The sequence below is a fragment of the Dromiciops gliroides genome, chromosome 3 (assembly GCF_019393635.1).
Source record: "Dromiciops gliroides isolate mDroGli1 chromosome 3, mDroGli1.pri, whole genome shotgun sequence".
Taxonomy (NCBI): domain Eukaryota; kingdom Metazoa; phylum Chordata; class Mammalia; order Microbiotheria; family Microbiotheriidae; genus Dromiciops; species Dromiciops gliroides.
The window spans coordinates 249,398,025-249,414,461 of record NC_057863.1 but is presented as its reverse complement, the minus strand read 5'-3'; the positions used below and the strand labels follow the sequence as shown (position 1 = coordinate 249,414,461).

General features: G+C 40.3%; 1 protein-coding gene across 7 annotated transcripts in view; it reads right to left on the bottom strand.

Annotated features, from left to right (window-relative positions):
• Window positions 1-15,895, bottom strand: part of UBE3A (ubiquitin protein ligase E3A) — a 107,035-nt gene extending 91,140 nt beyond the window's left edge. For 6 of the 7 annotated variants that reach the window (XM_043998794.1, XM_043998789.1, XM_043998793.1 and 3 more), the window contains exon 1: window positions 15,728-15,805. The gene's annotated coding sequence lies outside the window, so the exon portion shown is untranslated. Of the gene's footprint in view, window positions 1-15,727 lie in introns of all 7 variants that reach the window. The other variant, XM_043998797.1, reaches the window with a different exon arrangement.
• Between the last annotated feature and the right edge of the window lie 542 nt (window positions 15,896-16,437).

Here is a 16,437-nt window from a genome sequence, read left to right as displayed (position 1 = left end):
GAAATTTTGTCTGTTAAGCTATGAACATCACTAAGTCACTGAAGCATTTAAAAAATTTTTTCCCAAACTTAAACATCAAAATAAAAAGAACATTTCCATTTACACGTGAGAACATTATAATGAAACAATGCATCTCTATTTCATACCTCTTGCTTTTTTGAAAAATATATAATGAATTCTACACACTACTTTCAACACTGTCATCCTTGTCTGTGGACCCTTCTGAACTTGTTCTCTTCTGCTCATATTTTATTTTAAGCTTTTATTGGGGTTTTTTTGGCCTTTCTATTGTCCTCACCACTACTGCTAACCCCAGTCTGGTTCAACACCTCTCCCCCAACATTAAAAACACTTTGTAACAAATAGTCAGGCAAAAAGAATCTACATAGTGGCCCTGACCAAGAATCTATATCTCTGAGCACTGTGTTCTCTACTTCTCTTGTCAGGAGATGACGCGCTTATCACAGGCCCTCTGACCATGGTCGCTTATCGTTGCATTAATCAGTTATTAAATATTTCAGAGTTGGTTTTTTAAACAATGTTGTCTTTCCATAAACTGTTCTAGTTCTGCTCAATTCACTCTACATCAGTTCATACTAAGGATTCTGAAATTTTCTTTCATTTGGCATAATAATATACCATTACATTCATGACAATTTTTCAGCCATTCTCCAATCATCTAAAAGGTAATATAAGGCAACCCCTCAGATTCTATTTGCTTCTCTGTTCTTTTTCAAAGTCCTTTTAATCCTTCCATTAGTATCAAGAAGTTTATACCATACCCAACGTTCTTCCTCCTCGTTTCTTCTATCTCAGCTTGTCTCCCACATGAGTTTGATGTTTTCCTAAATCAAACAATGGTTGTGAGGGGGTGTGCGTATGTGCATATGTGTGTATGTGCCTATGTTCCTGTGTATGTGTGTGTTTGTGTTTCAGGTCAGAGTAAGATTCATCTCACAACCACTCCTCCTATCCCTTCTTTCATGTTTGTATACTCTTCGCATGTACCCCAATTATGAGAAATAAATATCAAGCCTTTCTTCCTCCTTTCTATACCAGTATATCCTTTTATCCATCCATCCCCTTCCCTTTCTAATTCCCCTCTTAATACTCTCAGAACAGATACAACCCAGTGCTAAGATATCTTTTTTTCTTATTTAATACCTTCAATATCCTTTGAAAATATTGAGATTCTGAAAGGAGACTTGTTTTTTCTTCCCCTATTTGAATGTTAACACTACATCATCAGGGCGGCTAGGTGGCCCAGTGGATAGAGCACTGGCCCTGAAGTCAAGAGGACCTGAGTTCAAATTTCACCTCAGGGGGGGCAGCTAGGTGGCACAGTGAATAAAGCACCAACCCTGGATTCAGGAGGACCTGAGTTCAAATCAGGGCTCAGACACTTGACACTTACTAGCTGTGTGACCCTGGGCAAGTCACTTAACCTTCATTGTCCCACCAAAAAAAAAACAACAACAAAAAACCCATATCTCACCTCAGACACTTACCAGCTGTGTGATCCTGGGCAAATCACTTGACCCCAATTGCCTTAAACATTTGAGGCCATCTTCAGTTGTCCTGACATATATATCTTGCCACTGGACCCAGATGGCTCTGAAGGAGAGAGTGAGGCCAGTGACCTTGTACAGCTCTCCCTCACTTAAATCCAATTCAGTGCAAGTCATGGCATTACCCCACTGTCATGTTCCAACAACAGCAACTACATCATCACACAGCCCTTCAAATCACTGGAATAAATTTACCTCTCTAGGTTTCTCTAAATTTTTATGTTTGCATTTCAAAGTCCCTGGTCAGCTCACTTCTTTTCAAACTTTTTCTTTGCAATGGGAGGTTTGAATTTTGGCTATGACACTGAAGAAACTTTTCCTTTTGGGGTTTCTTTCAAGAGCTGCTCAGTATATTCTTTCTATCTTTACCTTGCCCTCTGATTTTAATAGTTATGGGCAGTTTACATTCATGATTTCCAGAAATATAGTTTCTGGACTTTATTATCATAGTTTTCAGAGGTTCCAAAGATTTTTACTTAACTCTTCTTAGACTGTTTTACAGTTCATTTTTTATATCAGTTCTCTTACTTTTTAAAATCTATTTTTCAGGGAATCCTTACTTGGGTAAGGTTAATCACTTTCCCTTCTAATCTATTTTCTTTTCAATTATTTCCTTCAGATTTACAATTTCTTTTTATCTACTGCTTCACTTCTGTAAGGTCTAAAATTCTAACTGTTATGTCCAAAATCTAATGAGTGGTTGCCTTAAATTAGAAGCTTTAGCAAGAGTTTAGCCTTTTAAGTATTTATTAAAGTGAAGTTAGTGAAGAGAGAGAGAGATGTAAAAAGCAAACTTCATTTAACTATCTAAGAGAGCCCAGCATTTGTCCTCCCACCAAGCAGAGGCCTGGAAACAAAAAGACCTAGCTCTTCCATGGCTTCTCCCAGAAGCCCCCTCTCAAACAGGAAACAGGGCCCCCCCCACACACCCCTCTCCAAGCTAATTGGCTGGTAACACTGATTGACAGGATGCACAGGTGGCAGACATCACTTCCTGAGGCTGATCTGACCTTTGAAACCCCAGAAAGGTCACTAACTCACATGCTTTCTTTTCATGGCAGAGTTTCCCTGCTGTATCTTTCTCAACAGGTTAGTAGTGCTCTAATTCTCACACTTCTAAGTATTCATGTAGTCCTTGTAGAAAATTTTTTTTCCTTTAACTCTCTCTTCTTGCAGTTGTTAAAGAGTTACTTTCTCCTTCTAGACAATAATTTTTGGCATCTCTAGTTCCATAATAATTTTTTTATGAGTTATTATCTTCTTTGGTTTAAGGATCCCTCCAGCTTTAATTCCTCAACTTGGGCTTTGAGGTAGGGGGCATAGTAGGTTCTAGCCCCCCTGCTACTGAAGAGGTGCTTAGTCCTGCTTGGTCTCATCTTGGGTTGCCTGAATTCCTAAACTGAACAACACTATATTCTTGCTGCCTATAGACAAAGAGATCTCTAGGCTATATGTGTCTCTCATTGATCATGCTAGGAAGTGGTGGGTTTATCTGCCTATGCTGGCACTGGTTTTGGCTGACCACCCCCCTTTTCTACCAACAGCTGAATGACTTTTGGTTGGTTCTGGGGTAGAAGTCATTTATTGTAGTTTCTTTTTTTTTCTTCTTCTTCTTTTTTTTTTTTTAGTGAGGCAATTGGGGTTAAGTGACTTGCCCAGGGTCACACAGCTAGTAAGTGTCAAGTGTCTGAGGCCGGTTTTGAACTCAGGTACTCCTGACTCCAGGGCCAGTGCTCTATCTACTATGCCACCTAGCTGCCCCTATTGTAGTTTCTTAATGGATTTTCTGATCATTACTTAGTATGGTACAGATTTAGGTTTTGTTGGAGTACATGGGAGCTGGGTGGTCTGCTCTTGTAAAGACATAATTATGCTAACAGTATAAAGAAAAATAATTCTTTTTTTTTGGGGGGGGGAGGGATGGGAATGAGGGTTAAGTGACTTGCCCAGGGTCACACAGCTAGTGTCAAGTGTTTGAGGCCAGATTTGACCTCAGGTCCTCCTGAATCCAGGGTTGGTGCTTTATCTACTGCACCACCTAGCTGCCCCATGAGAAATAATTCTTGAAGTGATAGCTAATGGGCCAATGGTATTCTGTGTTAGATGGGAGAAGGGGAGATAGATAAATTTTATTAAGAAGTATATGTATAAGGGGGCAGCTAGATGGCACAGTGGTTAAAGCACCGGCCCTGGATTCAGGAGTACCTGAGTTCAAATCTGGCCTCAGACACTTGACACTTACTAGCTGTGTGACCCTGGGCAAGTCACTTAACCCCCATTGCTACACACACACACACACACACACACACACACACACACACACACACACACACACACACACAAGTATATGTATTGCAGTTGATCCTAGGTAAGTCACTTAACCTTGACTGGCTCCAAAAAGAAAAGTATATGTATTACTCTACTATGTAAGGGGGAAGGGATGACCCTGGGTTCACAAAGACTATGTCAGTGGAATGCCCAGCTTGAAAGGCCCAGTGAAACAGTATGTCTGCCTGCCTTCCTAGTACAAGCCTAGCTAAGTTGAGAGAAGTTCATTCACTATCAGGTTGAAAAAATCTTCAATCACAGAAACACTGAAAAGAGGACAAAGGCACCAACTTGAATGAAAAAGAAAAAACAAAAATGTAAACAGTGTGTGTGATTCTGTCAAGTTTGCCACTGGAGAAGTTAAGAAAATGTACCTCCCTCCTTTCACTGATGGGGGTAGGAGGAAACCTATGGAAATGGAATTTTAGTTTGGCATATGCACTACGATTTGATTTTGCTGAACTATATTTTTCTTTAAAAGGTGAAAGTTAGAAAGGGGATAGAGGTAGTGGAGTGGGGAGACAGGAAATAATAAGAAATCAACGTTATGCAAAAAAAAGGGGTACCGATTATAAAGAACAGGATGGTGGAATTAGGGCAACTAGGAGGTAAAGTAGATAGAATGAGGGGCCTAGAGTCAGAAAGACTCATCTTTTTGAGGTTCAAATCTGGCCTCTGACATTTACTGGCTATGTGACCCAGGGGAAGTCACTTCACCCTGGTTGCCTCAGTTTCCTCATCTATAAAATGAGCTGGAAAAGGAAATGGCAAACACTCCAGTGTATCTTCTCCAAGAAAACTGCAAATGGATCATAGAGTCGGACACAACTAAAATGACTCAACAACAACAACAAAGGTAGAATTTTCTATGAACACAGTAAAATCTGGAAATCTGCAGAGAAATGGGGAAGTGAATATTAGAAAAATGACTAAAGACTACTATACAATTAATCACTTCAAATCCCCTTTATGAATTAGAGAACGCTGATGTCCTTAAGAGATCCCGTGGTGGTTTGTAACTGATGATTTAAATACCCCATCTAGTGGAAAAAAGCAGCAGGTTCATCAATTTCAAAGGAATTAAGCTGAAGGGAAGGGTTTGGGCAAGAGTGAGCTTTATTTAGGATGTGCAGAACCAAGTGCCTGTTTAGTCCAGATAAGAGTGATGTCTTTTGTGAGAATGAAGAAAATGCATAACCATTCTGGAGTTTCTTCCAGAAAAGGAACTTGGACCTATACAGAGTCAGTCCAATAAAGCACCTGTTAATTGATAATGCTCTCTTAACTTGCTGAGTATATTAGGAGAAATTCTGCACCAGGCTGCACCCAACAGATTTAAAGAATAAACTGTAACAACTTCAGAATGTATTGAGCTATTAGAAATACCAACAGGCTCCACATTGGATATTTTCACTGGCTAAAGAAATAAGCAACTCAGAAGTACTCTATATTTTCCAACATTGATTTATTTCATATTTATTTTATAACCTAATTCAAAACACTGATTCTATAAACAATTTCATAACCTAATCCAAAATGTTGACTCTAAGCAACAAAGTCTTACATACAGTCTTCTTCCTCTGGATGGCATTTGAAATACAATAAGTTCCTGTTCAAAGGTCCTAGAAATGAAGTCTGGAAATGGGGCCATTGCCTTTTCTATGAAGGGGGTCTATGCCCTGTTAAGCCTGTCAGTTCAATGAAGTATCCAACTTGCCATTTTTCTAAAATAAGCAGGGTAAATTATAAGCAGGATGAACACAACTCATATCAACAAAGTGACTGAAAAACTGGGGGCCTGTTGCAAATCCATAAAAAATAATGCATCATTTGTTCATTAGTTAAGCTAAGTCTTTCAAATGATCCAAATTTAGGTGGAAAGTTAATGTATAAAAGCAATATTTTAGAAAGTAAAATTCCTAGAAAACATTAAACCTGTATTTATAATCTGGCATTTGAGTACCAGTTACAGGCACACTAGATGTGTGCCTGGAAAAATAATTCATGATTTAGTTTCCTTTTACAACATAAAATGAGAGAGGTCTAGCTTATCCATAAAAGTCCCTTCCTCAAATTCCCCATCATATATATATTTTCATTGGAAGATTAAGTAAGCCTATCAAAAGCAACCAAAATTTACTCAATATACACAGATAACAAAAGCAGCTTCTTTAAGAAGGGTGGAAACAATCACATTCATTTCAAAGGAAAAAGTTTCAATTCAAGATAACTTTTTTCATACTTTTGTTCACTATGAGGAAGCAAACAGAGAAAACTGGATCATGAAACATTGTTTTACAGCAAGAAGTACAAATGTGTAATATTTTTCAGTAAGTTTGAATCAATCTTATTTTAAATAAACTATCCCTAAGGTTTATGAGATACTTTTCTATTAAAAAAAAAGTCACTCTTTGGGGCAGCTTGGTGGCACAGTGGATAAAGCACCAGCCCTGGATTCAGGAGGACCTGAGTTCAAATATGGCCCCAGACACTTGACACTTACTAGCTGTGTGACCCTGGGCAGGTCATTTAACCCTTATTACCGCACCAAAAACCAAAAACAAACCTACAAAAACCCACTACTTATTATTGGTTTAAAAAAAAAATGTTTAACTCTGATTACTGGAACAGATTAGGAGAGCAAGACACAGAAACTCTGGAACATCGTGGCCTACTGTTTGATAAATCCAAGGACACCAATGGATACTCATTTTCTGGTTCCTTGCTGTAGGAAAAAAATGCTGGGTTAAAGACTCCCTTCATGATTCAGCAAAAACTAATGAGAAAACTGGAAAGTAGTTTATAAAGCCAAAAAAGAAAAAAAAAAGGTACAGCATTAAGAAAAGAGGAAAATAGAAGGCAGTACTTTGCACAGGTTTAATAGTGGAGAAGTCTTAACTAAACAGGACATAGAAAACAATCATAAAAAAGTAAAACAGACAATATCAATTATGCAAAATTGAAAAGGTTCTGCACAAACAAAATCATTGCAGCTAGAACTGGAAGGGAAATTGCTAAAAAAATCTTTATAGCAACTAATTCTGATGAAGTATATAAAGAAGTCATATATATAAAAAGAAGTCATCTAAAGTACATAAAGAAGGCATATATACATATATAAAGAAGTCATCTAAAAGAGATTAAGTGGCCAAAGAAGATGAACAGTTTATAAGAGAAAAAAAAGCAAGCTATCAACAATCATACAAAAGAATACTCACCAATAAGAAAATGCAGATTAAAATACCATTGAGGTCTCACCTCACACTCATTAGATTGACAAAAATGAAAAGAAAATGTTAATACTGAAATATTTAAGGAGATATGGGAAGACAGGCACACTACTGAACTCTGTTGTGCACCTGTGAATTAGTCAGTCAACTAGAATTTAAGCACCGAATCTGAGCCAGGCACTGTCCTAAGTACTGGGAATACAAAGAAAGGGGAAAAAAATTAACAGTCCATGATCCCAAGGAACTAGCACACAGTTTAATGGGAGACAACATGCAAACAACTACGTACCAACAAGATATATAGAGGCTACATTGGAGATAATCACAGAGAGAAAGAACCAGAATTAAGGAGAATAGGGAAAAGGCTTCTTGGAAAAGGTGGGCTATTAGCTGAGACTTGAAGGAAGCCCAGGAAGCTAGGAGGTAAAATGAGTAGATAGTTCTAGAAATGATAAATAACCACTGAAAATGTCCCTAAATAAGAATTTGGAGCATCTTGTATGAAGAATAGCAGAGAGCAATTTCACTGAATTGCAGAGGGGCCAGGTTAGGAAGCGCTAAGTATTCTGGGAAACTATTTGGAATTATACTTAAAAATTCAGAAGAAGCATGGTATAGTGGATAGAGAGCCAATCTACAAGTCAGGAAAAGCTGGGTTCAAACCTGGGTCACTTCTGACACATATTCTCTGGAAGACCATGGACCAGTCACTTAATTTTTTAAAGTAATGACCAGCACTGATTGGTAAAGGAAGTCTTCTCATCTGGCAGCAGCTGCCTGTTAAATGAAATCATGAGTCCAGCCTCTATCCCAACTTGAAGTCAGTAAACTTTGATCATAAGGATAGAGGAAAAGAAAGTACTCTTAGATACTAAAATATAGCAAATATAGCAAATTTTTTTGCAAGAACAAAGAACTAGGAAGTGGGTACCCAATCAACTGGGGGAGAGTTAAGTAAATGATGATATACAAATGTAATGGAATATTGTATGAAATCATTCAGAGGGAAGTAGAACCATGTATCGGATACTTACACTAATGTAAAGAAAATAATATTCAAAGTCTTCAAAAGTCTGATCAACAGAGTGACAAATTATGTCTTCAAGGACATATGGTAAAACATGCCCTCCTTCTGACTACAAAGAGGAGGTGTAAGTTTTTTTGGATTATTTATTTATTGACAGGATAAATAGAGGAGAGGAAAAATACCTCTTAAGGTGTGTTAAGGGGAATCTTTGGGGAGTTATCAGTCCTTTTTTTTGTTTTAAAGATCAGTAAAGTATTTAAAAAGAAAAAAAATCCAAAGTAGGCTTATGCTGCTTTCTGAGTAAGGTTACCACAAAGAATTTACCAATTTCATCAAGAAAGTATTAGACTATGCTGATGCCACAAATGTCATTTAATAAACTGGTAGCACTGTTCCCAAATCCTCCAGATTTTGCCTCTGTATGCTATCATGTCCTTCCTCTCTAATCCTACACCTCCAAAGCCCTAGTGTATAGTCCCTTATTCAGCCAGACTATTACAATAGTTCCCTAATAAGTTTTGCCTCCTCCAACCATCTCCCATTCCAATCTACCCTTCATACTGTGGCCAGGTTAATCTTCCTAATGCATAGAACTAATCATGTCATTCCTCTGCTAAAAGCTAAAGGGGATCGTTGCAGTCATCTAGTCTTCATTTTAATAATAGCTAATATTTATATAGTGCTTTAAGGTATGAAAAGTACTTTACATCTCATTTAGTCCTTATGATAACCTTCCTCCATTTTACAGATGAAGAAACTGAGGCCCAGAGAGATTCACAAGGTCAAACATGTAATTGTTACCTTCAGTATCTCTATATTGCCTATTACATGAAGCTAATACATCCAAGTAGCCCCTTTACCTGGCACTCAAGGGACTCCACGATGAGGTGCCACCCTAACCTTCCAACCTAATCTCATTATTAATACTCATTCAGTAATATACATTCTACAAATTGTACTACTCTATCCCTAGGAAACATATACTTTTTTCACCTGATGCTTTTGCTTATGCTGCTCCCTTTCCCTCCCCTTAAATTCATGTCCAATTTAAATACTAGTTCCTCCACTAAGTTTCTTTGATCACCCCCTGGCAAAGTAGCATTTCCCTTTCAGACATCACAAAGGACTTTGTTTTGAACTTATGTATATACTGTGTCATTTTTCTGGGGTATGTTGTGAGTCTCGTGAAGGGAGACATACTACCTAAAACTACCCAGAGTATAACAGAATAGGTGGATGATAAATATTTAACTGGGCTGAACTAACCAAATTGTTTTTACAACTCTTTGATCAGGAGTAAGGTATGGAAAAAGGTAATGTTAGAGGACAAAGCATTAAAAAACAAAAAACACCCTTTTCTGTAACTCAGACAGGAATAAAAACCCCAAACTCTATCTAATCTCCACTTCTGAGGCTTCTTCCACAGGGCAAAATGACATGCATCACGTGACTAAGCCTAGACTTAAATTCAAGCATGCTGGCTGCCCTTAAAGAATTTTGTTTTTAATAGTAGCAAGTTGGTCAAGCAATCTGAATATAAGCTCTTCAAAGGCAGGGGCTTTCTTTCTTTCTGCTTTGATTTCCATTTCAAGTACTTAGCACAATTCCTTGTGAGCCTGGCCAAGTAAACAATTCATAAATGTTCTATGATCTAGATTTAAATTAGAAAAGACCTCAAAGGTAATCAAGTCCCAACACCCTTTTTACAGATGAGGAAACCGAGGCACGGAGGTGACAGAGGTCTTTAATGACTTGAGAAACACCACACAACTAGTCAGAATGTCAGGTTTTCCTGACCTCAAGCCCTATTCACAACACCAAGCTACTTCAATTATTCCTTCAAAGTGAAACATCTGGGAAGTACTGTACCAAATCAAACTAACTGTGACCTCATTAAGTAGGTAGGAGTGACTGGAATTGGCAAAAACTGTTTTGAACAGGATTATCAAACATCACTAATATTAACATTTCTATCACATAAAAACCTTTATTTCTAGATCTCCTAGTTCACTGAAAATGTATTATATACTACATAACATTTTAGGCTTACACAGTGCCAAGCATGAAAGACTGTTTTTCCAACTAGTCTTCCAGCTCCTTGGAGGTGGAGATCAGTCTTATACTTTATATTCCTTTTAGTATCCATCACTATGTCCTGCAGATAACAGTAAACAATCAGTAAATTTATTGATTGAAAATTACGTATGTTTAATTTTCTAAAGTACAGGGAAAAAAAGGGAAGATTCTACGGTCTATGAAGACAAGAGAGGAAACGTGTACAAAGTGAATCAAGAAGATCTAGGTTCAAATCATGCTTAAATATAACAGACACTAATCATATGACCTTAAATAAATTACTTTTCCTCTCAGTGTTCCAGGCAACTCTGTAATCACACAAATTCAACGTTGGCTTTTCCCATGGGAACATATAGCTGAACTGAACTTGGAGTTTCTCACACATAGCCCTACACTGACCCACCTTTCCCCCAAAAGAGGATAAAACAAAGCAGAAGGAAGAAAAAACTTAACCTGTAGCATAGTCAAGTATAAAAGAACCCTTGGTAGAAAGTAAGGAGATCTGGCATAACTTTCAAGAAGTCTCAAAACACTTCTCCACTGTATATATGGTGGAAAGGATAAAATATTTGCTTTAAGTTTGCACAGAGCTTTGAAAATATGTCATTTTATCCTTGCAACAACAGTGGAAGTAAGAGATATCCCATTTTACAGATGAGGAACATGAGGCCGACAGGTTAAGAGATACACAGGGCTAGTAAGTTATCTAAAGTTGGATTTGTAGCTGGTGGTACAACAGAGAGAGCACTGGGTCTGGAGTCAGAATTATCTAACTTCAAATCCAGCCTCAGGCACATACTAGCTGTAGGGTATTGGGTAAATCATTTAAACTCAATTTGCTTCAGTTTCCTCAAATGTACAATGGGGATAATTAACAACACCTACTCCGGATTTGTTTTGAGTATCATGTGAGATATTTGTAAAAATACTTAGTCAGGCAGCTAGGTGGCACAAGAGATAGAGCATAGGTCTTGGAGTCAGGAGGCCCAGAATTCAAATCAAGCCTCAGCAGTTTACTAGCTGTGTAACCTTGGGCAAATCACTAAACCCCAATTGTCTCTTTCTTTAAAAAGCCCTTAGCACAGTACCTGGAATATGCTAGGTATTAATTTATGTGGAATATTCCCTCCCCTCCAGCAATCTATGCCAACTTCTTAAGATGTGTTGAGGCAGGGGCAGCTAGGTGGCACAGTGGATAAAGCATCTGCCCTGGATTCAGAGGGCTTGAGTTCAAATCCAACCTCAAGACACTTGATACCAAACTAGCTGTGTGACCCTGGGCAAGTCACTTAACCCTCACCACCCTGCGCAAAAAAAAAAAAAAAAAAAGGAAAGCGATGTTGCTGCATTTTGAAAAATAAAAAGCACTATGAAAAAAGCCACAAATCTGCACCTATATTGTTTTTATGGTTTTACTCAAGTACTTTAACTCAAAAATCATTTCTATATACTTTTCTATATACTGGAATCATTTCTATATACTGGAAAACAGAACTGTTCATTTACACAAGAAACTGCTTGTGTAAATAGCAAATGTTAATGGTTCTGAATACGCCTGGAAAGCTGCTAGAGAACATATCCAACAACTTTTTAAGTAAACATCTGGAAATACTATTGTTTCAGGCTAAAATTTAAACATGACCAGCAGTTTTGGAAACTTCCACTGCCTACAATATGAGTAAAATCAGAAAAATTCTCCAAATTTTCAAGGGAAAAAAATTGGTATACCTCTAAGTCAAGATAAGAGAACTGTCACAATGCCATAGGACTAAAAAAGTATCACAATTATTTTAACAGAAATGCTGGATATTATTCTAAAGTTTTATTCCCAAGAAGCAAAGGTGACCCTGGGTTCTTGAAGACTTGGGGAAAGCTGGGGAGTGGGGGGTAGAGACGCGGTGCTTAAGGGCAGGGCTTGAAGTTTTGTCAGAGCCTACCACAATGGAAAGGCACTGAATATGGCCCTAATTAAGGACTCTAAAGATCATTCAACCTAACTAAGCCTAGAGAAGCTTATCAGCAAAGGTTTTTCGACCAGGCTACCAAGGGACGATTTTGGCCACAGAAACTCATGTAAACTACCTAAGTCACTAGGAAGTTTCGTGAAATATCAGTAGAGGCAGTAACCAATACCAGTGAAATCACAGTACTTTTGAAGTAGTTACATAGTACCTTACTCTGATACTCTGAAAGATCTGTAATTTTATCAGTTCAGGTACTCCCTCCATAGACAAAGATCTCAACCTTTGCATGTTTCATGAGATGGTGTGGCTGAAAAATTCATCACGTATTGGCCAATACTCTGTTAATGAGCCTCTTTAGACTGAACTAAACTGGTACTCAAACCACAAGGCCAGTTTGTCACAGGACCCTTTTCACCTTAGTAAGACCTAAAAGAGCTTGCAAAAGAGAACCCAAAGTCACTTCACATAATAATTAGGAATTAGAGTCTAAGACTTCAGAAGAAGGACTATATATTTATTTAATATTCTTATACTTCTTATACCTTATCTTACAATTCAACTGATTTTCCTGTCGTATTACTTCAAGAATAGAGCATATTAAAATATAGTAATAAGGACAAGTAATGCCAAGAATAATAACTCAAATTTATACAGCACCTTTAAAGTTTATGAAGTGTGAGGTACTTACTGAGATGAAGGGGGAAATTTTGAGGAAAGGAGCTTGAGGAGAGTTAATCAGCAATGAGAGAAGTTCTTGATGAATTTGAAAATGTTCAAGTGGGATAAGGATGAGTCTGTACCAGATACTTGAAGGGAAGTTTATATAGCAAATTATCACTGGGCAAATACAAAATTTTCAAGTAATTAACTAAGTAACTGGTGAAAGACAGTATTCTATATGGATGTTATTCAAGGGTTACCACAGTATCATATTAACTAAAGAGTATATTTTATAATGTGTTAACATTTATGCTACAACTGAAATGATGACAAGGAATTACTGTGCTGTAACCAATTAGAAATTGGAGCATGATCATCAGTGTTTTATATCCCACTGAAACGCATAGGATAATGATTTTAGTTCTCTGAGAATAAAGTTGAAGTGCACACCTTGCTAAGGGTTTATTCAACCTCTGATAGACCCAACAAGTAGCATCAAATGAGTGAATCTGAACTAAAACAGTAAAGCAGAACTACTTGTCTGCTATTAATCTCAGGAGATCAGCAGAAGCCAATCAAAAGTGTGTTCTCATCCACTAAGGATCCAAGGGGTTACAATGTCAGATACAGCGTAGCCCAAAAGTCTTGAAGAGTTTCAAGCTTTGATTAACAAAAAACTGAACAAAAACTTAGGGCATCCTCTATACACCAGCATCATGTCGACTGCACAAGATGACTGTATGGTTACTCTTTAAGTTGTAATCCTTTAAAATCATCTTTAAAATTTCTGTCTATATTAGCTGAATTTCCACTATAGTCCTATTCTGATGCCGTCTCCTAGGCATGAAGTTGGACCCGCATTTTTGAAGGCTATGCAAGGGCAGCAGAAGGTCTGAAAAGGCTTTCAATACTTACTCTTCTTGTCATTGATGTATATTGATGTATAACTGTTGCATGAGGACCGTTCTACCTCTTTGGAGAAACATCACTACACTAATGAAATATCTCAACCTCAACTTCAGATGAGGAACAAGTCTCCTAAAGTTTGGATTATGTGCTGCACAAGAAGAGTATCCACACTGATGAAAAACCATAGTTTAAATAGTGATATAGAATTGTAATTCTGATTCTCACTTCAACTGCATTATATTATCTTCAAATGTTTCATGTTTATGTTTTGTCTCCCTAAAATAATTTAAGCTTCCTGAGGAAAGAACTTCTCTTTTGTAACCCCATAAATCCTCACACAATGCTTATCACACAGTAGGTGCTGGATAAATTATCTGTTGAATTCGACTGACTAAGCAGGATTAATAGGGCCTGATTTGTTCTCAAATCCATGACCATTACTTTTGGCTATGAAATTATTTTTTGTCTATTAAGAAAACTTAACAAGTGATCAAAATATACTCAATTTTTGCATCTCTCAAACCTGATAATGAAAACTCCTGGAGCTGCCCTTTTGCAATGTGGTTGTTCTATGTAGCATAATGCAATCATTAACAATGACAATATAACGCTATCATGAACTTTTTTTGGCAAAAGTTTATATTTTAGAAGTTCTTAAGTTTAAGTTGCTGCCCCTGAAGCCAGTTTTTTCAAAATTATTAAGGTTTTGCAATGTCTAGGTGCTACCCACTGATTGCCTATAAGTGGTTTCATTAATAGTTGTGTCACCAAAATCTATCACTGACAAGTTGCCTCAACTTCATTGCTAAAGGAGAGTTTCCTGTCCCAAACACAACTTTAGATTCCCATTCGACAAGGGACTAAGTGTTACTATTTAAAATTTTTGCTTGCTGGCCACCTAATAAATGTGGTCCTGATAAGGTTCTACACCTCTTCTATTTTTGTCCTCCCATAGGATGTCATAAAAAGAAAACAAAATAGGACCATGAATCATCTTTCTAGGATTCTAAGCTTTGCAGGAAAAAAAAAAAGAGACAACACCTGTCTCTCCGATCAAATAAATCCAGAGGAAAGAATGTTATCTGTCTGCTTTTCATCTAAACCTGTTTCGCCTACGGAAGAGCAGCTTCATCCATAGGGACGAAGTCTAAGGCACAGGCCAAGAGCCTGGCACTGGTTTGTGTGCGTGTTTTCTTCCCTCTTTCATTCACTCCACTGGGGGAGGGGAAGGCAGCAGAACTATTTCCAGGTGTGTTTTTGTGAGTGTGTGTGTGTATTCTGTCCTCTCTCATTCACTCAGTTGGGGGGTGAAGGGGTAGAACTATTTCCGAGTGTGTGCGTGTGCGCTCACACTCAGCTTGGGGGGGGGGGGTCAGAACTATCTCCCGGTCTAAATTTCACACGCTCCTCCCGCTAGCAAATGACACGAACTCTGGCGCAACTTGGGCTGGGGGGGGGGGGGATTGGGGGGGCACCAGCGGGAGCCTAAAAACACGTTGTCCAAAAGCAAGGTTTCGAGCCCGATCCCAATCAAATCTAACAGCTCTTTTCCTCCCCTCCCACCAAGAAGCAAACTGGCACTCTGCTTTAGCAGGTATTAGACCCTAAAAACACGGCGAAGGAAGAAGGAAGCAAGAATCTGACAGTTTGGGAGAAAGAGGACCAGCTCCTCCTGGGACTGAGCAACTGATTAGTCCCCGGCCCCGCGAACCCAGGCTGGGGTGCGCGCCTCCCGCCACCCCCCCCCCCTGCCGCCACGGCTCACGGCCCGGGGCTGTTAAAACCCTCCAGGCGGTGGCAGCGGCGGGGGGATGGGGGGGGGGACGCCTCCCAAACTGACAGTTAGGCCCGGGCCTGCCGGCGGGGACGCAACCCCGGCTGAGCTCGGACGCGGCCTTGGGCCCAGCACCCCGCCCGCCCACCCGGGGAGCCCAGGGAAGAGGCCCCGGTCCCGCCAACACCGACCTGTGGTGGTGCCCCCGGCTGGGCCGCGGCCCTCGCAGTAGCAGTAGCAGTAGCAGTAGCAGCAGCAGCAGCAGCAGCAGCAGCGGTGGTGGTGGTGCTGGTAGCAGCAGCAGGCGCCGCCGCCGCCCCGCTCCTCCTCCTCCTCCTCCTCCCGCCGCCGCCGCCTCCTCTTTCCCCTTCGCTGCCGCCACCTCCGGGGCTCATGCGGGACCCGCGCTTCCTTCTCCGGGGCCCGGGGGACGGAAAGGAGCCCGCGGGGCCGCCGGGGCCCCCTCGCTCTTCTCCAGCCGCAGCCGCCGCCGCTCCCCCAACCCGGGGGGCTCAGGGGTCCGCTCGGCCGGTGCTGGGCAGCGGACGGACGGGCGGCTCCGCGCTGGGGGCCCGGAGCCAGAGGAGGAGGAAGCGCCGCCGCCGCCCGAGGGGGTCTGGCGCCCGGCGGAGCCGGCCTTGGGGGGAGGTGGAGGTGGAGGAGGCGGCAGCGGCGGAGGGGACGGGCAGGTGGAGAGGAGAGGACAGCGGTGTGTGTCGGGGGAGGGGGGAAGTCGGGGCGGGCAAGGGGCCCTGTCGTCTCCTATAGTCACCCCGAACCCAGCGCCACCATCTTGGGAGAAACACGGATATCACGGCCGCGGCGCAAGCTGGGAGGACTGGCTGGGCGGGCGGAGTATCCCGGCAGGCAACGCGTGCGCCACCGGGGCCTGGCTGGGTGC